Source organism: Chiloscyllium plagiosum, chromosome 44, assembly GCF_004010195.1.
Source record: "Chiloscyllium plagiosum isolate BGI_BamShark_2017 chromosome 44, ASM401019v2, whole genome shotgun sequence".
Taxonomy (NCBI): Eukaryota; Metazoa; Chordata; class Chondrichthyes; order Orectolobiformes; family Hemiscylliidae; genus Chiloscyllium; species Chiloscyllium plagiosum.
The window spans coordinates 10,275,564-10,298,346 of NC_057753.1; the positions used below are offsets into that span (position 1 = coordinate 10,275,564).

Here is a 22,783-nt window from a genome sequence, read left to right on the forward strand (position 1 = left end):
TATTCCAAAATTCCCTGGACATGAGAAAGATTCATTGAGTTTATTTAAGACTGAGATAGGTAGGTTTTTGATTGTCAAGGTGATCAAGGGTTATGGGGAGAAAGCGGGAGAATGGAGTTGAGAAAGTTTTCAGCCATGATTGACTGGTGGAGTAGACTCAATGGGCTGAATGGCTTCATTTCTGCTCCTATATCTGATGATCTTATGATTCCAGTGGATTGGAAAAATGCTAATGTATTGCCAGTATTCAGAAAGGGAGGGAGGCAATATGTGGGAAATTGCAGACCAGTTAGTTTAATACCTGTTGTTGGGAAGGTGTTAGAGTCAATTTTCAAGGAAGCAATATCAGGACATTTAGAAAGTCAAAACTATCCATCAGAGTCAGCATGGTTTTATGAAGGGCAAATCAGGTTTGACTACGTTCTTTGAAGATGTAACAAGCGAAGTGGATAATGGGATCCTCAGCTGTAATATATCTGGCCTTCCAGAAGGCATTTGCGAAAGTGCCACACACAAGGTTATTTCACAAGGTTGGATCATATGGGATTAGGGGGTGATTTATCAGCTTGCATAGCTGTTGGGCAGAAGACAGACAGTCCGAATCAACGGCTTTTTTTCTGGATGGTAAGATCTAACTAGCGAGGTGCCACAAGGTTGGGTCCTTGGACCCCATCTATTTACAATCCACATTAGTGACTTGGATACAAGGACAAAAGACTCTATACCAAATTTGTGAATGACAAAAATAGGCAGGACAGTAAATTGGAATGAGGAAATAAGAACCTTACAAATGGATCTAGATAGTTTAGGAGAGTGGGCCAAAGTGGCAGAAGAAGTTTAAGGTGGACAAGTGTGAGGTCATGCATTTTGGTCAAAAAAACAGGAAAGCGACCTATGGGGAGAGGCTTTGGGTTGCTCTGGTGCAGAGGAATCTGGGTATCCTCATTAATGAGTCACAGAAAACTAGCATGCAGGTACAGTAGATAATAAAGAAAGTGAATACAATGTTGGCTTTTATAGCTAAAGGAACAGAATATAAAAGGTAAGGAAATGTTGCTGCAACTATACATGGCATTGCTGAGGCCACACCTGGAGGATTGTGCCCAGTTTTAAAGCCTTAATTCCCATTATATGGTTATGGTAGGGGATTTAACTTTCCAAACGTAGGTTTGGACTCTCATAGGTTTAAGGGTTTAGATGGAGAGGAATTTAAGTGTGTACAAGAAACTTTTCTGATTCAGTATATGGATGTACCTACTAGAAAAGATGCAAAACTTGACCTACACTTGGGAAATAAGGCAGGGTAGCTGACTGAGGTGTCAGTGCAGGAGCACTTTAGGGCCAGCGACTATAATTCTAATACTTTTAAAATAGTCATGGAAAAGGATAGACCAGATCTAAAAGTTGAAGTTCTAAATTGGAGAAAGGCTCATTTTGACGGTATTAGGCAAGAACTTTCAAAAGCTGACTGGGGGCAGATGTTTGCAGGTAAAGGGACACATGGAAAATGGGGAGCCTTCAGAAATGAGCTAACGAGATTCCAGAGAAAGTATATTCCTGTTAGGCTGAAAGGAAAGCCTGTAAAGTGTAGGGAATGCTGGATGACTAGAGAAATTGAGAGTTTGGTTCAAAAAAACAAGGAAGCATGTATCAGGTATAGACAGGATAGATCGGGTGAATCCTTTATAAGAGTATAAAGGTACAAAGTATAAAGAAGTATACTTAAGATGGAAATCAGGAGGGCAAAAAGGGGACATGAGACAGCTTTGGCAAATAGGGTGAAGGAGAATCGAAAGGGTTTTTACAAATACATTAAGGACAAAAGGGTAAGTAGGGATAGAATAGGGCACCTCAAAAATGAGCAAGGCAGCCAATGTGTGGAACTACAGGAGATGGGGGAAGATACTAAATGAGTATTCTGCATCAATGTTTACTCTGGAGAAGGACATGGAAGATATAGAATGTAGGGAAGGGTCTGTTTCCATGCTGTACATCTCTATGACATCTTGAAAAATTACAGAGGAGATGGTGCTGGATTTCTCGAAACACATAAAGGTGGATGAATCCCAAGGACCAGATCAGGTGTACTTGAGAACTCTATGGGAAGCTAGGGAAGTGATTGCTGGGCCCCTTGCTGAGATATTTGTAGCATTGATAGTCACAGAAGAGGTGCCAAATGACTGGAGGTTGGTTAACGTCGTACCATTATTTTAAAAAGATGGTAAGGAAAAGCCAGGGAATTATAGACCACTGAACCTAACATTGGTGGTGGGCAGGTTGTTGGAGGTAATCCTGAGGGACAGGATTTACATGTATTTGGAAAGGCAAGGACTGATTAGGGAGAGTTAGCATGGCTTTGTGCGTGGGAAATCATACCTCACAAACTTGATTGTTTTGAAGAAGTAACGAAGAGGATTCATGAGGGCAAAGTAGTGGATGTGATCTACATGGATTTCAGTAAGGCGTTTGACAGGGTTCCCCAAAGGAGACTGGTTAGCAAGGTTAGATCTCATGGAATGCAGGGAGAACTAGCCATTTGGATTCAGAACTGGCTCGACGGTAAAAGGTCATGGTGGAGGGTTGTTTTTCAGACTGAAGGCCTGTGACCAGTGGAGTGCCACAAGGATCAGTGCTGGGTCCACTACTCTCCATCATTTATACAAATGATTTGGATGTGAATGTAGGAGGTATAGTTGGTAAGTTTGCAGAGGACACCAAAATTGGAGATGTGGTGGACAGCGAGGAAGGTTACCACAGATTACAATGGGATCTTGATCAGATGGGCGAATGGGCTGAGGAGTGACAGCTGGAGTTTAAATAAATGCAAGGTGCTGCGTTTTGGAAAAACAAATGAGAGCAGGACTTATATACTTAATGGTAAGATCCCAGGGAGTGTTTCTGAACAGAGACCTTGGAGTGCAGGTTCATAGCTCCTTGAAAGTGGAGTCGCAGGTAGATAGGATAGTGAAGAAGTTGTATTGGTATGCTTTTCTTTATTGGTCAGAGTATTGAGTACAGGGGTTGGGAGGTCACGTTGCGGCTATTTTCCCTGGAGCATCGGAGGCTGAGGGGTTACCTTATAGAGGTTTATAAAAGAATGAGGAGAATGGATAGGATAAATAGGCAAAGTCTTTTCCCTGGGGTGGGGCAGTCCAGAACTAGAGGGCAGAGGTTTAGGCTGAGAAGAAACCTAAGGGGCAGAAGGTGGTACACATATGGAATGAGCTGTGAGAAGAAGTGGTGGAGGCTAGTATAATTGCAACATTTGAAAGACGTCTGGATGGTGTATGAATAGGAAGAGTATGGAGGGATATGGACTGGGTGCTTGCAAGTGGGACTAGATTGGGGTTGGGATATCTGGTCGGCATGGACGGGTTGGACCGAAGGGTCTGTTTCCGTGCTGTACATCTCTATGACTTACTTTTCAGACACCTTTTTTAAAAGAGCAGTTTGTGTTTGGAATAAATGTCCAGAGGAAGTGGTGGATGCAGGTAGAGTTACAACATTTGAAAGTCATTGGGAAAAGTATATGAATAGGGAAGGTTTAGAAGGATATGGGCCAAACACTGGCAGGTGGGACTAGTTTAGTTTGTGAACATAGTCAGCATGGACTAGGTGCACTGAAGGGTCTATTTCTGTGCTGTATACTCTGTAACTGTTCTGTACTGGTCTTAAAATCACTTTCTTGCCTTCTCCCATAAGCATTCACTTCTTTGTTGTTCAATAATCTGATGAACTGAACCTTGAATATATTCAATGAACCCCCCTAACTGCAGGGAGACATTCCCACTTCTGAATTGAATTCCTCTTGCTAATATACCACTTGCCTTGCTGATTGCTTGCTGCACCTGTCTGACAACTGGCAGTGACTGGTGTAGAAGGACGCTGAGCCCCTTTGTACATCCTGATGAAAGGCCTGTGCCCGAAACATCGACTGTCCTGCTCTTTGGATGCTGCCTGACCTACTGTGTTTTTCCAGCACCACACTTTGGACTCTGATCTCCAGCATCTGCAGTTCTCACTTTCTCCACATCCCGATATATCACCATTTAAACAATGCGGCTCCTTTCTGCTTTTTCTTCACAGCAAAAGCTATAACTTTACATTGTAGTACTGTATTTGCCATGTGTTTGCCAATTGTGGTCCTCTCTAATCAGGGAGACCAAGTGTAAACTTGGGGAATGGTTCGCCAAGTATCGCAGGTGGGTCTGCAGAGGCCGACTGGACCTCGCAGTCACCACCCGTTTTACCCTTCACAAACCTTGCAAAAACCCATTTTAATTCCCCTTCCCACTCCCTTTCTGACATGACCATCTTTGGCCTCCTCCATTGCCGCAAAGAACCAAAGTGCACGTTGGAGGAACAATACCTCGCCTTCCGCCTGGGCAGCATCCAGCCCGGGGGACTCAACGTTGAGTTCTCCAATTTCAAATAAACTCCCTTCCCATCCCCCAACTCCATTCCCAGCCTGTCCTCACGAATCCCCACTTCACCACCCTGTCCCCAGCATCCCCTTTGTCTGCAAACCAACTTTTAATGTTGGACGGAGAAAGGAAGTTGCAGTCTAGAATGAAGCTCAATCTTCATTCCCAAAGAGAGGAGCACCAGCAGCTTCAGAAGCTCATGGTCCAACTTCCGCTTTCAGACAATGCGGTGGCTCTGATTGGCAGGAAGACCAATCTCCTTCCAGCTCTCCAGGGCTGCATATTGGTCCATTCAAAGCAGGTCGCGCGCCTTTTTTTTTGGACAGCGATGAGCATATGCGCACTGCATTGCTGACACCAGCAAATACGTGCAGTATACTCTGAGGGTACTGGTTTTACTGACAGACTTTAAGTGTCCACATGCCAATAGGAAAACAAAGGGTAGAGCCACAATTTTCTTCCCCGTGGCTTGAGATTTTATTGCCTTTGCATTTTCTCTGGCTGCTCAACTTTTGTATGTCTTTTCCTCTTGTTGGGGTGGGGGAAGCGTGGAGTCCAGAACCGGAGGTCATAGGTTTAGGGTGAGAGGGGAAAGATTTCTGAGGGTCCTAAGGAGCAACCTTTTCTCACAGAGGGTGATATGTGTATGGAATGAGCTGCCGGAGGAAGTGGTGGAAGCTGGTACAATTACAATATTTAAAATGCATCTGGATGGGGATATGAATAGGAAGGAATTAAAGGGATATGGGCCAAATGCTGGCAAATGTATCACTAGATTAATTTAGAATATGTGGTCAGCGTGGACCAAAAGGTTTGTTTCTGTGCTCTACAAATCTATGACTCTATTTCGCCATAGTCAGAACCAATTTCATGAGACGAGGAATAGGCCATTCACCCCTTCCAGCCTGTCCTGAGCTGTGGCCTAACTGCGCACATTTCAGTGCAAGTTCCAGGAAGATTTCAGCAGCTCTTAAAAATTGAACATGCTTTCAAACTTTAATGATGTTTCTGAATGTATCATTTTAGCTATTCTCAATTTTAAAGATCAGCCATTTCATCACCATCCTCTCTCGCTCTCTCTCGCTCGCTCGCTCTCGCTCTCTTTCTCTCTCTCGCTCGCTCTCTCACTCTTTCTCTCTCTCTCCCTCCCTCCCTCCTCCTGAGACGAAGAGCTTGATACAATGATCAAAGAAGGCTCGAGGCATGAGAAAGGACAGGGGCTGATGGGGAGAAAAGAGAGAGAATGGATGTGGGTCAGAAGGTGGTGTGTCGAGAAGCAGAAAATGGACAGGGTGCAGAGGATGGGGTTAGAGAAAGACTGGGGGGTGGTAGGAAGAATGGTCAGGGGCGTTGTGGGCGGCGTGGGGAATGGACAGCGGACGCTATGGATGGGGAGAAATTGACAGGTGGCACTCTGGTTTGGGGGAATGGAGAGGGGGTGCTGTGGGTGGCGGGAGTGAATGGACAGGGGAGCTGTGGGTGGCGGGATGGAATGGACAGGAGGCACTGTGGGTGGCAGGGTGGAAAGGCCAGAAGGCGCTGCGGGGGTGGGAAGAATGGACAGGGGGCACTGTGGGAATATTTGTGTCTTGGAGGGAGGGGCTGGTGGTTAAAGCATCCCACCCACTCCCAGCATCCCCTTCTCGACACACGCAGATTTTTGAGTCTGGGTGGGATGCTGTTCTGAGGGTCAGTATGGACTTGATGGGCCAAATAGCCTGCTCCCACACTGTAGGGATGCTATGCTTACCAGAGCTGACAAACCAGCAACTTCTGATTGGTGAAGTAAAAGACCATGAGCCAATCTCTAAGCAGTTTTCCATTTATTCACTTGATTTGCCCTTTCAACATCCCTTGAATTTAAGGTGTTCCATTGTAGTATTTTTCCATGAAAAGCAGAATCTAGTCTCATCTGAGTGCAGAACCAACTCAACTGACTGAACAAGTGTAACAACTCTTCTGTCTGCTCTTTAGATGTGACATCCTCTCTCTCTCTGTTGACCCAACAGGATTACCAGGGCTGGAAGTACCACTCTTGGAATACGATTGCTGATCTACAGTTTGCTTGAGCTGCTTAACATAAGGATTTAAAAGCTGCTAGCCTGATCTCGCACAAAAACAGACTGCACAGGCACGGGTGAACAGAGGATAAATTTCATTTGGAATACATCACAAAATAACAAGAGGTACCAATCCCACAACTCATGTATTACCCATGGAGGGAGGGGAAGTGAAGTGTTTTACTCTCAGACGTTAGAGGGAAGGACAAAGTTTCAGCCAGTGGGAAGTTAAAATGAAACCCTGTGCTTTTTCCTGTTGTAAAAAAACTCAAACTGCATGGACTTGGGGGAATAAAAAATGAAGAAAAGGGAACTTACAAAGTTTCCAACCCCACAACCCACACACATACAATTCCTACTGTCCCCCATCTGTCTAGGAGTAAACTCTGGAAAGGTAGTGGTGTTGATAGCGGGGAGGATGGTCTCTGGCTACACTTTGATATCGATCAGCTGGTAAATTGGACAGAATGATGAAATTTAATCTGCAGGCGTTCTGGGGAATTTGAATAAGTGAAGGCAGTAAGCAAGAAATAGTAGGTCCCTATAGAGTGTTGAGGAACAATGTGACCTTGATAAAACGAAAGGGGGGGGGGGGTTGAGGAAGACAGAGATTTGTATTTTTTCACACAGAGGGTGGTGCGTGTGTGGAATGAGCTGTCAGAGGAAGTGGTGAAGGCTGGTACATTTAAAAGGCAACTGGATGGGTACACGAATGGGTAGGGTTTAGAAGAATAAGGCAAATGGAATAGATTAATTCAGCACATCTGGTCAGCATGGATGAGTTGGACAGAAGGATCTAGTTTCTGTGCTGAACAACTCTATGACCACCCACTTCATTTTGAAACCTTTCACTGCCACTTGCAACACCCTATTAGGGTTCAGAGAGTTCCAGGTCCTGACACCTCCTTCCTCACGTCTCCTGTGTATTTTACGTCAAAAATACCAGTTGTATGTTACTGGGTTAGTACTTTAAACACACATTCACAGGATATGAGAAAGGAAGGAATTGTAGCTGGAAATCACAAAACAAGATCTGATAGAAACAATCAATTCATTGGCATGGGAATATCATCAGCATTTGAAACTCACATGAATTTTTTATTTCTCTTCTGTCCGGTCTGCTTCGAAAGGTTTCAAACATCAATGAGACTGAAGCACGCAGACCTGAGTGAGAGTGTCCCAGTGAACTGACTGTAGGAAGAGGTTTAACTGGTTACACAGCCTGAAATACCAACACCCCATTCACAGCTGCAGGAGACAGAACACAGTATGTGTGTGAGTGATCTTTCAACTGATTGTCAAAGCTAGAGAGAGATAAGAATTCCGACGTGATGGAGAAACCATGGAAATGTGGGGACTATGGGAAGGGAATATGAATTGCTGCCCTTGCCTGAATGCCATTAGCGCGGACACACTGGGGAGAGACCTGCTGTGTGTGCGGGAAGGGATTCAGTCAGAATGGCCACTTGCAGTCACACCAGTGTTAATTCATAGCTATGGTTGTTGAAGGTCAGTCATCTCAGCTACAGGACATCTCTGCAGGAGTTCCTTCGGGTAGTGTCTGAGGTCCAACCATATTCAGCTGCTTCATCAATGACATTCCTCCCTCATAATGTCAGAAGTGGAGATGTTTGCCAATAATTACACAATATTGAGCATTATTCACAACTCCTCACATACTGAATCAGTTCAGTTTCAAATACAACAAGATCTTAACAATATTCAATCGGCTGATGAGAGGCAAGTAACATTCATGCCAAGCAATGACTCACCCTGTTTGAGGATGTGGGTGTATTACACCTTTAAGAGACTTAAAAGCTTGCAGAACTAACTGACATCATCAAGTGTTCTGATTAAGATAATAATGTAACATTTGGTCGAAAGGTAGATTAGCTGGGTTGCTTGGAAATGATAAAACAGATTTAAATTAGGCCAATCAGTTTATTTATACTCCCGAAAAATACCAAACTCCAATCAAGGTTGAATTTAGTACTGTATATTGAAAATCTTAAAAGCCAATGACACAATCCAATGCTTTGGGGGCATAAGACCGGGGAAATTTGAACATGTGGGACGAGAACTGCCAAATCAACAACATTTGCAAACTATCTGGAGAATACCGCTCTTAAAAGTACCTTTATCAATTTGTGACCTATGAAGCATAATTCCTAAGAAGAAGAAAATAAGACAAAGGAAGATCCAAATAGAAGATTCGACAGCTGGCTGGTTATAAAACGTGGATTATTTTGGTAAAGCTCAATTGGCAGGTTTTATCAGACTAGTATTATAGAAGGGAATGTAAAAGATAGGTTAGAGGAAGGCACTGTAAATAGTTCATAGTTAATTATTCTCTGTTATACCTCATCGGTGTTACTGCCACTAAATACCCCACTATCAACATCCTTGGGGTTTACCATTGAGCAGAAACTCAACTAGACTCACTACATATACACGGTGGCGACAAGAGCAGGTCAGAGGCCAGGAATACTGTGGCAAGTAACTCACCTCCTGACTCCCCAAAATCTGTCCATCTTCTGCAAGGCACAAGTCAGCAGTGCCTTGCATGGGTGGCACTGCTTGGGTGGGTGCAACTTCAACAGCACTCAAAAAGCTTGATACCATCCAGGTCAAAGTAGCCTGCTTGATTGGCACCATATCCACATGCATCCACTCTCTCTGCCAATAACGTATGACCTACAAGATACACTGCAGAAAGTCACCACAGATCCCTCAACAATACCTTCCAAACCAACAACCACTTCCATTTCGAAGGGCCAGGACAGCAGATGCTTGCAAGTACCCCCTCCAAACCACTCACCATCTTGACTTGGAATATATTGCTGTTCCTTCAGTCTCGCTGGGTCAAATTCTTGGAATTCCCTCCCTCATGGCATTGTGGGTCACTATATAGCGTGAGGACTGCAGCGGTTCAAGAAGGTAGTTCACCACTACCTTCTTGAGGGGAACTAAATGCTGGCCAGCCAGCAATGCCCATGTACCATGAGTAACTTTTAATAAATTATGGAAACAGATGGTTGGAATCTGCAAACTAAAAACAAATCAGCGTTAAGGAGGGACAGATGGAGGGCATTGCTTGGTCATTATTTGAGGACATATAAAGAGCGATGTATCAACACTGTAAATATAATTTATAGTTAAACAGCTGCAGTATTTCACTCCATGTATAAATCTAAAATCGATTAAAGATTGGTTCCCGGCATGTACTTCACTGACACATGAACAGGAAGGTTAAAGAAGGCAGGTAAAAACAAGGACTGCAGATGCTGGAAACCAGAGTCTTGAATAGAGTAGTGCTGGAAAAGCACAGCAGGTCAGGCAGCATCCGAGGAGCAGGAAGACACTTGCTTTCATTACTTTAATTGAGTGCGGCTGTGTGGTACTGGAGATAGAGGGTAATGGCAGCTGTACCTCCCACAATCCCATGCGCTCCAGACACCACTCCATGGGCCGCAGGCAGTACCAATGAAAGCAGTGAGGGTGGTACAAGTGCGCATGTGTGAGATCGGTGTGGTCCTCGTCTCTTATCTTGATGGACGTGGGGATCAACCAATGGCAAGCCCTAGCGGACCTGCGAGTCCTGGTCTTCCTGCCAATCAGCGCCCTTCTATTGTCTGAGTGCGGACGTTGGACCACGAGCTCCTAAAGTTGCTGCTGCTCCCCTCTGAATGAAGATTGAGTTTCACCCCAGACTTCAACTTCCTTTCTCTGTCTAAAGTCTGTGAGTACAGCACTTTCTTTTCTCATTTTGGGGTTCAGCAGTTGGTTTGTCGGAGCTGGAGGGAAAGGCAGTCAATCCAGGGGAAGGGACAGATTCTGGAACAGGTTGGTCTAGATCTGTGTTTATTAAAGACATTGACAGGCGTTGTTTCCTTAGCAAGACATACTTATTTGTCTGGCAAAAAGGATGGCCTCTTGGTCCGCTATCAGGACAGATGCGAGAATATTGAATCTGCCATGAGAAGCAGGGCGCTGGTCAGGGGTCAGATTCCCTCTGAGGGCTCTTTGTGAGAGCTTGTTGATTTGATTTGATTTATTGCCACATGTACCACAGTTAGGTTGGTGGAGTTGTGGATAGCGTGGAGGGCTATTGTAAGTTGCAACGAGATGTTGCCAAGATACCGAACTAGGCTGGTAAGTGGCAGATGGAGTTCAACCTGGAAATGTGTGAAGTCATTCACTTTGGAAGATCGAATTTGAAAGCAGAATAAGGTTAAAGGCAGGATTCTTGGCAATATGGAGGAACAGAGGGATCTTGGGGTCCATGTCCACAGATCCCTCAAAATTTCCACCAAGTTGAAAAGGTTGTTAAGAAGACATATGGTGTGTTGGCCTTCATGAGCAGGGGGATTGAGTTTAAGAGCTGTGAGGTTATGCTGCAGCTCTACAGAGTCCTGGTTGGACCACACTTTGAACATTTTTACAGTGCGCAAACAGGCCCTTCGGCCCAACAAGTCCACACCGACCCGCCGAAGCGCAACCGACCCATACCCCTACATTTACCTCTTACCTAACACTACGGGCAATTTAACATGGCCAATTCACCTAACCTGCACATTTTTGGACTGTGGGAGGAAACCGGAGCACCCGGAGGAAACCCACGCAGACACAGGGAGAACGTGCAAACTCCACACAGTCAGTCGCCTGAGGCGGGAATTGAACCCGGGTCTCTGGAGCTGTGAGGCAGCAGTGCTAACCACTGTGCCACCGTGCCGCCCATCTAATTTGTGTTCAGTTCTGGTCACCTCATTAGAGGTAAGATGTGAAAGCTCAGAGAGGGTGCAGAGGAGATTTACCATGATGTTGCCTGGACTGGAGGGCATGTCTTATGAAGAAAGGTTGAGGGAGCTAGGGCTTTTCTCATTGGAGCAAAGAAGGATGAGAGGTGACTTGATAGAGGTGTATAAGATGTTGAGAGGCATAGATAGAGTGGCAGAAATGAGGGGACATATCTTTTAAGGTAATTGGAGGAAGGTTTAGGGGAGATGTCAGAGAGTGGTGGGTGAGTAGAACGCACTGCCAGCGGTGGTAGTAGAGTCAGATACGTTAGGGACATTTAAGCGACTCTTGGATGGGTACATGGAAGTTAGTACAATGAAGGGTATGGAGGTTAGTCTGATCTTAGAGTAGAATAAAAGGCCAGCACAACATCCAGTGCCAAAGGGGATGTATTTTGCTGTGCTATGTTTTATATACCCAAGTTCAGACAAAAGTTTTGTTTTGTGAGCAGTAAAGTCAGACCATAGCAAACAAGGACTTGGAGGTCACATGGTGCTTAGTCACAGTGAGGCATACAGAGTTACAGCTACACAGGAGGTGCACAAAGGCAAGGCCAACATTAAATTTGAAATTGGAGAGCTCCATTCAGCAGTCTAATAATGGCAGGGAAGAAGCTATTCTTGAACCTGTTGGTGCATGTGTTCAAGCTTCTGTATCTTCTGCCTGATGGGAGAGAGTGTAGGAGATCATTACCGGGGTGGGAGGGGACTTTGATGTTGGCAGCCTTTCTGCGGCAACGAGAAGTGTGGATGGATTCCATGGATGGGAGGTCACCTTCCGTGATGGACTGTGTTGTGCACACAACCTTCTATAGTTTCTTCCGGTCCTGGGCAGAGCTGAATTTCCTAAGCCTCTTGAGGAAGAAAAGATATTGTTGTGCCTTCTTGACCATTGCATGAGTAGGTTTAGATATTTAGCCTCTCCTTTCGCATTCTTTCTAACTCCTTTATTTGGTGCAGTCACACAGTCAGTCAGTTTCATACCTTGTGCTAAACGTTTTGAAGGGCTTCTTCAAAAGGATAGTATATTATGAAGGGCAAAGATAGTGCATATATGTAATCTTTAAACTTGATTACATTTTAATGAATAGAACAGCTTATTTGTGGTAAAAATGTGTAAACTTAACAGGCATTATGAAGGGTAAGAGTGCAGAGTATTTATTGCATACTAAAACAGGACTGAGTTTGGACGGCTTTGACAAGAAGAAGTCATGTCTGATTAATCTGTTAGGATTCTTTGAGCACGTAAAGAGTAAGTTAGACAAAGGAAGAGCCAGTGGACATGACCGATTTGGATTTCCAGAAGGCCTTTGACAAGGTGCCACACAGGAGGCTGCTAAATAAGATGAATCCCTAGTATTAGATTACATTAGATTCCCTATAGTGTGGAAACAGGCCCTTCAGCCCAACAAGTCCACACCGACCCTCTGAAGAGTAACCCACCCAGTCCCATTTCCCTCTGACTAATGCACTTAACACTGGCCAAGTCACCTGACCTGCACATCATTGGACTGTGGGAGGAAACCCACGCAGTCACCGGGAGAATATGCAAACTCCACACAGACAGTCGCCTGAGGCTGGAATCAAACCTGGGACCCTGGTGCTGTGAAGCAGCAGTGCTAACCACTGAGCCACTGGGGAGAAGGCAGGAGCATGGGGCTGAGAAACATGTCAGAGAAGGTTGAAAAATGATCCTGGGGTTGAAGGGCTTGACATATGAGGGGTGTTTGAGGACTCTGGGTCTGGATGAGGTGGAGTTTAGAAGGGTGGAGGGGGGAGGTTGAGCCTTACAGGGGAGTGAGAGGCCTGGATAGGGTGAGTGTGGAGAAGATGTTTCCACTTGTAGGAGAGATCCAGGATGCAAGTGCACAGCCTCAGAGTGAAGGGAGGGCCCTGAGGTGAGTTATTTCTTCAACCAGACAGTAGTTAATCTGTAACATTCACTGTGATGGGGGCAGGGGGGAGAGATGAGACTGTGGAGGGCAAGCCACAGTGCTTTTAAGACAGAGATGGATCAGTTTTGTTAGTGAGGGAAATCAATGGTTGATTAGATTAGATTACCTACAACGTGGAAACAGGCCCTTTGGCCTAACAAGTCCACACCGACACTCCGAAGAGTAACCCACCCAGACCCACTTCCCTCTGACGAATGCTCCTAACACTACGGGCAATTTAGCATGGCCAATTCACCTGACCTGCACATCTTTGGGCTGTGGGAGGAAACCCACGCAGACACAGGGAGAATATGCAAACTCCATACAGAGTCTGCCTGAGGCTGGAATCGAACCTGGGACCGGAATCGAACCTGGGACCCTGGTGCTGTGAGGCAGCAGTGCTAACCACTGAGGCACCGTGCCACTGTTACGGGGAGAAGGCAGGAGCATGGGGTTGAGAAACATATCAGCCATGATTGGATGATGGCACAGACCCAATGGGCTGAATGGCCTACTTCTGCTCCTTTTTTATTATGCTTTACTGAAATATGATTGGTTATAATTCACATGCTGCGTCCCCAGGATGGGAAGGAGGTGAGTCTCGGTCTGTCAGTCAGACCCTGCAGGAGATTGGGGAGGGATATTACGTACAGCGGAGTGAGAATGGAGGGGAGATGGTGTGGGATGCTTTTAGTGAATGAGAGACGGCAGAGATGTTCCGGGACTAGAACAGTCTGTTCTGAACTTCTATCCTGCACTTCCTCTGGCAACTCATTCCACACGTGCACCACTGTCTTGTGAAAATGTTGCCTCTTGGATCCCCTTTAAATCTCACTTTAAAGCTACATTCTCTAGTTTTGGACTCCACTACCCTGGGGAAATTTCAATCTTGTATTTTCTGATGAGAGTCGAGTCGCGGGGCGGTTTCAGGTAACCTGTGTTGCAGCTTCATTTCTCCAGAGCAATAAGGCACACCAAAAGCTTCAGGATGTCTTAACTTAGACAGTTTCAACTTAGAGCACGCGCTCCCCCACCTTGATTGCTATTGGTCAGAGCCGCCCAGTTATCCCTTTTGTAATTGGCTCTCTGGTGGAGCATCTTGTACAGTTTCAGCTGACCTCAATGTATTTCCAATGAAGCTAATCGTTTCACTGAATGACAAAGAAATGGACAGGCTTGTGATCCGGCCCTGGACCTTTTAGATATTTCCCAGACTCTCTTCTCTCCCTCTGAGGCTTTTTCACATTGGTTCTTGTATTCAAGTAACACTTACCAGCTGCACCACGGTAACTGCCAATTCATTGGATAACTGCCTGTCACTTCAGGAACCTTTTAAATTCCTCATTACAGGTGATCCAAAAGGATATTGATGTGGTTACACCTAATGTTGGAATTTTTCAGCTAACACGTTGTTGCTTCCCATATTTACTAGACACCTCTATCTTTATCCTTGGGTGTCTTCTAATGTCATCATTCACCTCACATTCCAATGTCTGCCTAGTTCTGTCTCTGTGATTCATTCCTCTTTGTAATGAGTTGGGGGCTGCTTTTATTGTCTGAAACTGATTGGGATCTTTTCCTCTAATGCTTTAAATGATTTTTTTATTTGTGTATAGTTGGATCTGTAACTACTACGGAATCTATATCTATGATTATTTGAAGGATCTTAACTGAAAATTACTCTTACTATTGTATCAGATTGATTAAATGATTCCAGAGACACAACAAATTGGTGTGAAATGTTCTTTTCTGTGTTTTAATGCGTAAACAAATGCAGTTGCACATTCTATCCCAGTCTGTTACCTTGAATCCACAGAGTTACTGTTGTTTTATTTGTCAGGACTATGTTAAGCAAACATTTTTCCCCAAGGTCTCTAACTCCTGTCAGCTATGTTTTGCTACATTAGCCGTGGCTAGCCATCGGTGTCCTGCCCAGTCATGGGCAATTGGAACAGGAAAATACTTGGGCTATTCACCCTATCTGTGCCCCTCATCATTTTATAAACTTCTGGAATTGTCTGAAGACTGGTATCTGTGATGCTGCAGGACCACTGTGAGTACCTCAGCCTGATCTTTTGTGCTGATGTGCTGGGCTCTTCCATCAGTGAGGATGGGGATATTGGTAGGGCTGTCTCCTCCAATGAGTTAGTTAATTGTCCACTACCATTCACAACTGGATTGGGCAGGACTGCAGAGCTTAGATCTGATCCATTGGTTGTATTATTATTCACAATTTATACTGATGATTTGGAGTTGGGGACCATGGGTCACAGGTCAAATTTTGCAGATGACACTAAGATGAGTGGCAGAACAAAGTGTGCAGAGGACTGTGAAACTTTGCAGAGGAACAGAGATATTTTGAAGTCATCCATTTTGATAGGAGTAACAGTAATGAGTTGATGGTGAGAAGTTGCAGCATGCTGTTGTGCAGAGGGACATGGGAGTCCTTGTGCATGAATCACCGAGGGTCGGTCTGCAGGTCAAACAGGTGATTAGGAAGACAAATGGAATTTTGTCCTTCATTGCTGAAGGGATTAGGTTTAAAAGCAAGGAACTTGTGTAGGCCATTTGGACCATTAGGTCAACACTGACCCCTCCAAAGTGCGTGCCACACAGACTCCCCAAACCCCCACTCTTCCCCCACCCCACCCCCAAATCCTATCCAGTCATTTCTGCTGGTGGATGAGACTAGGACCTGGGGTATTGACCTCCAGATTAGGGGGAGTAGAATTCGGACAGAGACGAGGAGGAACTGCGTTTCCCAGAGAGTAGTGAATCTGTGGAAGTCTCTGCCCAAGGAAGCAGTACAGGCAGCTTCATTAAGTATATTCAAGACACAGTTGGATGGGATTTTGCATGGAGGGGAATTAAGGGTAGCCGGGATAATGCAGGGAGGAGGAGCAGAGACGACAGATAGATCAGCCATGATCTTAATGAATGGCGGAGCAGGCTGGAAGGGCCAAATGGCCTACCCCTGCTTCTATTACTATGCAACTATAACCCTGCATTTCCCATGGCTAACCCACCTAACCTGCACATCCCTGGACACTATGGGCAATTTCGCTTGGCCAATCCAAATCGAGGCTGGTGAGCAATGTAGTGATGTGGAAAATGACCATCAGAGAATGATAGAAAGGGACAAGGAGGATAAATGTACCAGCAATCAAAACTGGATTCAAAAGATCACAAAACGTGAAACTAAAGACTGTGTCTGAATGTGAGCTGCATTGTCACAAAAGTGAATGAATTGACTGCACACATTGAAGAGAATAATTATGATCTGAGACTCCTTACAGAGACATGGCTTCAGGATGACAAGGATTGGATCCTGAATATCGAGGCAGGAGGTATGTGGCATTCAAGTCGAATGGGAAGCTAGGTAAAGGTAGAGGGTTGGCACTGCTAATCAAAGCACTGATCACAGGGTAGTGTGGTGTCAGCTTGGATTTCAGATCCTGATTTCTCTGTCCTCTGTTGATCTACCTGTTCCCACAGAGTAAAATGTCATCTGTTCTCAGCTCTGCTGGATTTTTCCTGAAACCTTGGCCCCTCTTTTATACCTTCCAGAACAATAAAACATTCAGTCGATCAAGGCCAAACCCCTAGTCTCCCAGCCTGTCAACCATCCAGACAGAGTGTGTTGTCAGAGCAGAGAATAAAACAAGAAAAATGAAACAAAATTAGAAATTAGTGCACAGTTGGTGCTGTGCTTAATGTTTGTTCATTAGGAAGTAACCAAAAATAGGAGTCTCCTAGGATTCTATAGTGCCCTAATTGAAGAATTCTCTCTCCCTTACATCTAAGTATTAGTACCCAGCTATGATTTATAACAATATTTACATCAATGAAAATAAAGCATCTGTTATCAAATAGACATATACAGTACGGAAATAGAGCTTTCGATCCAACACATCCATGCTGACAAGATATCCTATGTAAGTAAGTTCCATTTGTCAGCATTTGGCCCACATCCCTCCAAACCCTTCCTGTTCACATACCCATCCAGGTGCCTTTTAAATGTAATTGTAACAGCCACTTCCTCTGGCAGCTCATTCCATGCGCGCACTACCCTCTGTGTGAAAATGTTGACCCTTCGGTCCCTTTTAAATCTGCCCCCCCCTCCCTGTAAACTGATGTCCTCTGTTTTTTACTCCCCCAACCTAGGGAAAAGACCTTGCCTATGTACCCTATCTGTGCCACTCATGATTTTATATATGTCCATAAGGTCACCCCTCAGCCTCTGATGCTCCAGGGGAAACAGCCTCTCCTTATACCACAAACCCTCCAACACTGGCAATATCCTTATCAATCTGTCCTGCACCATTTCAAGTTTCACAATATCCTTCCTACCTGATAGCAGGGAGACCAGAATCGAATGCAATATTCCAAAAGTGTCCTGCTCAGCTGCAACATGACCTCCCAACTCCTATACCCAATGCATTCAATGGGCCAAATTGCTTCTTTCTGCACTGCAGGGATTTTATGATTTTGATTGATGTAAAGTGTTGATGTATGTTGCTTCATATGGTGTAAGTCTGATTATCACTGTTGTACAAGCTGCATGGCTATGGTTTTTCACCATCCAATATAGTAATGGAGTTACATCCTGTATTTCTTGTAATCATTTTTATATAACAGGTCAGCAGGAAGTCATTCAGCAACTTTACTGGCTTTCTTTTCTCAAGCAGCCTTGACATTTCATTATCATGTCCTTGATTCAGCTCAGTTTCCAGCACCTTTTGGAAGCAGCTTGTTCCAGGTCATTGTCACCTAAATGATGGTTTCCTCCATACACACTTAAGGCTATCTTGCTGTGTGAGGGTTTTCAGGTTTCTGTGTGCTGGATCATATGTGATCAGCAGGCATCTGGCAATCTACAAGAATTGCCACCTTTGTTATGTCCATGTAACTGTACTGACAGTGATCACTTACTTTGTGATTTTTCTTTTGCAGGAAGACGTGCAGAAAGAAATCTGAAACCAAAAGATACATCAATCTCTGACAGAGCCACTTGATTCATTGGGACTTGAATATCAGCAGTCATTCACAGCAAGAAGAAATGTTTGCTTTTGTCTGCTTGAGAGATTTTGGACACTGGTGTGGCAGGGAGAATACTGAGACACCCGAGTGAGGGAGATTGTGTGCTGACTGTGAAAAGTGCTTGAAACCAGTTACTCAGCTTGGGGGATCAAAACCTCACCCCTCACAGTGTGGAGAGACTGTGTAACTGTTCTGTTTGTAATTTCAAACCCAGAGGGACACAAGGAAAGCTTCCCCCCCCATGGGAAAACCTGGAAATGTGGGGACTGTGAGAAAAGGTTCCCTTCCCTATGATGCTGGAAACCCATACACACGTTCACACTGGGGAGAGGCCATTCACCCGCTCCATGTGCAGACTGGGATTCAGTGAGGTAGGCCATCTGCAGATATGCCTGTGGGTCCATGTGGAAGAGAAGCCGTTCAAGTGCTCAGTGTGCAGGAATGGGTTCACTCCGTCGTCTCCACTGCTGATTCACCAGCGGGTCCACACCGGAGGGAGGCCGTTCACTTGCTCTCTGTGTGGGAAGGGCTTCAGCCGCTCCTCCCACCTGCGGAGGCACCAGCGAGTTCCCGTGCCATCACAGGGGGTTTGAAGGAGCAACGGCCGAGTGCCATTATCAACTGGACTATTAATCCAGTTCCGGGGACTCCTGGGTTCGAATCTCACCGTGGCAGATGGCAGAATTGGAACTCAGTCTGAAATCTGGAGTTCAGAATCTCATGATCAAACTATTTTTGGGGAAAAAACAGCCCTAACTGATTCACTAATGTTTTAAGGAAGGAAACTGTCGTTGTGGGAAAGGATTCATTCAGTCGTCCCTGCAACTGGTCTGGCCTACAAGTGACCCCTGACCCATAGCAGTGCGCTTGAATCTACACTGCCACACACACACACACACACACACACACACACCCCTCATCCCTGCAAATAAGCGGGGAGAATCTTACTTGGAGACAGGGTATGGGTTGAAATTGCTGAGTGAGGCAATACTCCCTCTGGGTTAAGGCTGTACCAAGGAACCAATTACAAAGGGACAACTCAGCTGACCAATAGTAAAGGAAGTGGGGTGCAGGGGAGTGTGTGTGCTTTGAGTTTGAGCTGTTTCAAAAAAAAAAGCTACTTTTTGTGCACCTTTTTGCTGGGGAGATCTGAAGCTGTAACAAAGTTGGGTTGCAATAAAAGTTACCTGAACTTACTGTCGGACTCCAACATTGAAAGCCATGAGATCCAACAGGTTTTTGTTTTAAAGCGGCTCATTTCTTTCAGCCTCCAGGGCGAGGTTTCCAATGTTGTATATCAGAAGGAGCAGTCAATGTGTAGCCTGTATTATTACAAATTGTAAATTTTTCAGGACTGCAGGTTCTTCGTTTCATTGGCATTGTAAAGTTTACTGGCAGCAGCTGGAGGTGTGGGCGGTTTTCATTGGAAGCAAAATTAAAAATCTCACAGCACCAGGTTATAACAATAGGGGTCATCTCAGTTCAGATAATGCATTGAAGGTGTGCACATGGAGCGGGTGAATGGCCTCTCCCCAGTGTGAACGTGTGTGGGTTTCCAGCATCATAGGGAAGGGAACCTTTTCTCACAGTCCCCACATTTCCACTTTTAGAAATACAATCAGTCTGACCTAACATTGAAACACAGACAGACTTTATTTCTAAAAGTGGGAGCTACAGAATCTTACAAGGATTTATGCAGTTTTTGAGCAATTCAGAATAGAATGGACTACTGCAAGGAAGTGTCCAAGCAACTGACCAGGAACACTACAGGCCAAAGAGCACACCCGTGAACTAATAACTTTGATCAAGACTTTCAATCCAGTCCTTCAGAGTTCCCAAGTGCCCTCATCCCACATATTCTCACAAAGGTGACTGCTACTGCCTTCCAAAGATACACAAAGCCAACACACCAGGACGTCCCATAGTATCAGGCAATGGGACCCTGTGTGAGAACCTCTCTGGTTATGTTGAAGGCATCTTTAAACCCATTGTACAGGGGTCCCCCAGCTTCTGTCACGACACTACAGATTTCTTCCAGAAACTCAGCACCCACGGACCAGTCGAATCAGGAACATTCTTTGTCACAATGGACGTGTCAGTACTCTACACCAGTATTCCCCACGATGATGGCATCACGGTAACAGCCTCAGTACTCAATACCAACAACTGCCAATCTCTGAGCACTATCCTACAACTCATCTGCTTCATCCTTGACCACAACATTTTCACCTTTAACAACCAGTTCTTCATCCACATACACGGAACAGCCATAGAGACCAAATTTGCACCACAGTATACCAACATTTTCATACACAGGTTTGAACGAGACTTCTTTTCTGCATAGGTACTCCAACCAACACAATACACCAGATCTATTGACGACATTTCTTCCTCTGGACCCATGGCGAGGAATCACTGAAACAGCTACATAGTGATATCAATACGTTTCATCCCAACATCACAATCACCATGGACTTGTCTTTAGTATCTCTCTCATTCTTGGACACGTGCATCCCCATCAAGAATGGGCATCTCAGCACTTCTCTGTACTGCAAACCCATGCATAACCTGACAGTGCTACACTTCTCTAGCTTCCACCTGAAACATGTTAAAACAGCCATCCACTACAGACAAGCCCTTCACATACATACGATCTACTCAGGTGAGGAGGAATGTGACAGACACTCGGAAGTACACAAGCATGCTCTCATAAGAAAGGGGCACAATGCTCAACTCATCAACTGCCAGTTCCAATGTGTAATGACCTCCTTAGGAGACAGGCACGAGCTGCAACCAATATGGTACCCTTTGTTGTCCAGTACTTCTCGGGAGCCAAAAGACTGTCACATTCTTCACAGCCTGCAAAATATTATCGATGACAATGAGCATCTCGCCAAGACCTTCCCTATGCCTCCACGGTGGTACAGTGGTTAGCACTGCTGTATCACAGCGCCGGAGACCCGGGTTCAATTCCCACCTCAAGCGACTGACTGTGTGGAGTTTGCACGTTCTCCCAGTGTCTGCGTGGGTTTCCTCCGGGTGCTCCGGTTTCCTCCCACAGTCCAAAGATGTGCAGGTCAGGTGAATTAGCCATGCTAAATTGCCCATAGTGTTAGGTAAGGGGTATGGGTGGGTTGCGCTTCGGCGGGTCGGTGGGGACTTGTTGGGCCAAAGGGCCTGTTTCCACACTGTAATGTAATCTAATCTAAAAAAAAATCTAATCTTCTCACCTTCAAACCACCAAACCTTAAATAGATAATTGTTTGCAGCAATCTGCCTGGCCTTCAGGACAACATGATACAACTCTGTCATGGCAGTCACTGCAAAACGTGTCAGAGTTTACCATCATTACACATGGGGATACCACCCACCATGAATGCGGCAGTTACTCATGTGACTCTGCCAACGTTGTTTATCTCATACGCTGCAGGCACTGATGCGCTGAAGCATGGTATATTGGCAAGACCGAGCAGAGGTGACGGCATCGGATGAATGGACACTGCACAACAATCACCAGGCAGGAGCGTTCACTCCCAATCGGGGACACTTCAGTAGTACGGGACATTCAGCCTCGGACCTTCAGGTGACCATCCTCCAATTCAGGACAGGTAAAAACGCAAAGTGGCCAAGTAGAGGCTGATGGCCAAGTTCGGGTACCCATGGGGATGGCCTCAACCAGTACCTTGGGTTCATGTCACACTACATGTGACCCGACTACATTATACACACTCTCATATACACACACACGTGCTCTTCCAGACCAACACATTCATGCAGACTCTCTCTTATACACAAGTGCTCTCTCATATGCTCACACACACCCTCTCACAGACTTCTACCCTATTACACAGACACACACTCACACCTTTCTCCCCCCCCCACACACACACACACACACACACACAGTTTCCCCTGTGCACGCGTACACACACACACACACACGTTTGTGGGGTGAATTTGTATCTGCAGTATTACATGTTATTTTGTTCAAAAACTGCATAAATCCACGTAAGATTCTATAACTCCCACTTTAGGAATAGAATCAATCTGACCGAACTTTGGGACACAGACTTTAAGTTCGTACCTTCAATGCATTACTTGAGCTGAGATGACACCTATTGTTAAAAACTATCTTGAGAATGTAACTTTAAAAAAGTTCTGGGAGTTAAAAAATGTTCTGGGATTTTCATATGAAGGAACCGAAACTATCATGGTCATTCTAAAAGACGTAAGCTCAATTTGTTTAACATTACATTCCATGACACTGTAATCCTGTTGCTATAAAGTCTATGTCTAATCATTCTGCTCCATTACCACCCGATGAAGAAACAGCGCTTCGAAAGCTAGTGGTTCCATACAAACCTGTTGGACTATAACCTGGCGTTGTGTGATTTTTACCTTTGAAAATCTGTCAGTCATAACCAGCATCTCCATACTGCGCATGCTCCTCGGTGTCAGCAACCACTACGCATGCTCGCGGGTGTCAGTAAAACACTGCGCATGGCCCTATTACAAACGACAGCGTCCCA

The 22,783-nt window shown here is 45.2% G+C and overlaps 2 long non-coding RNA genes across 2 annotated transcripts; one reads left to right on the top strand and one right to left on the bottom strand.

The window, feature by feature from the left end:
- Positions 1-7,574: 7,574 nt before the first annotated feature.
- On the bottom strand, positions 7,575-9,331 carry LOC122543572. Its single transcript, XR_006310108.1, has 3 exons — positions 9,303-9,331; positions 8,990-9,178; positions 7,575-7,675 (listed from the first exon to the last, which is right to left on the bottom strand). It is a non-coding gene; the product is annotated as an uncharacterized LOC122543572 (long non-coding RNA).
- Positions 9,332-9,823: 492 nt separating this feature from the next.
- On the top strand, positions 9,824-19,451 carry LOC122543566. The gene is made up of 2 exons (XR_006310103.1): positions 9,824-10,223; positions 18,168-19,451. It is a non-coding gene; the product is annotated as an uncharacterized LOC122543566 (long non-coding RNA).
- The last annotated feature ends 3,332 nt before the right edge of the window (positions 19,452-22,783 follow it).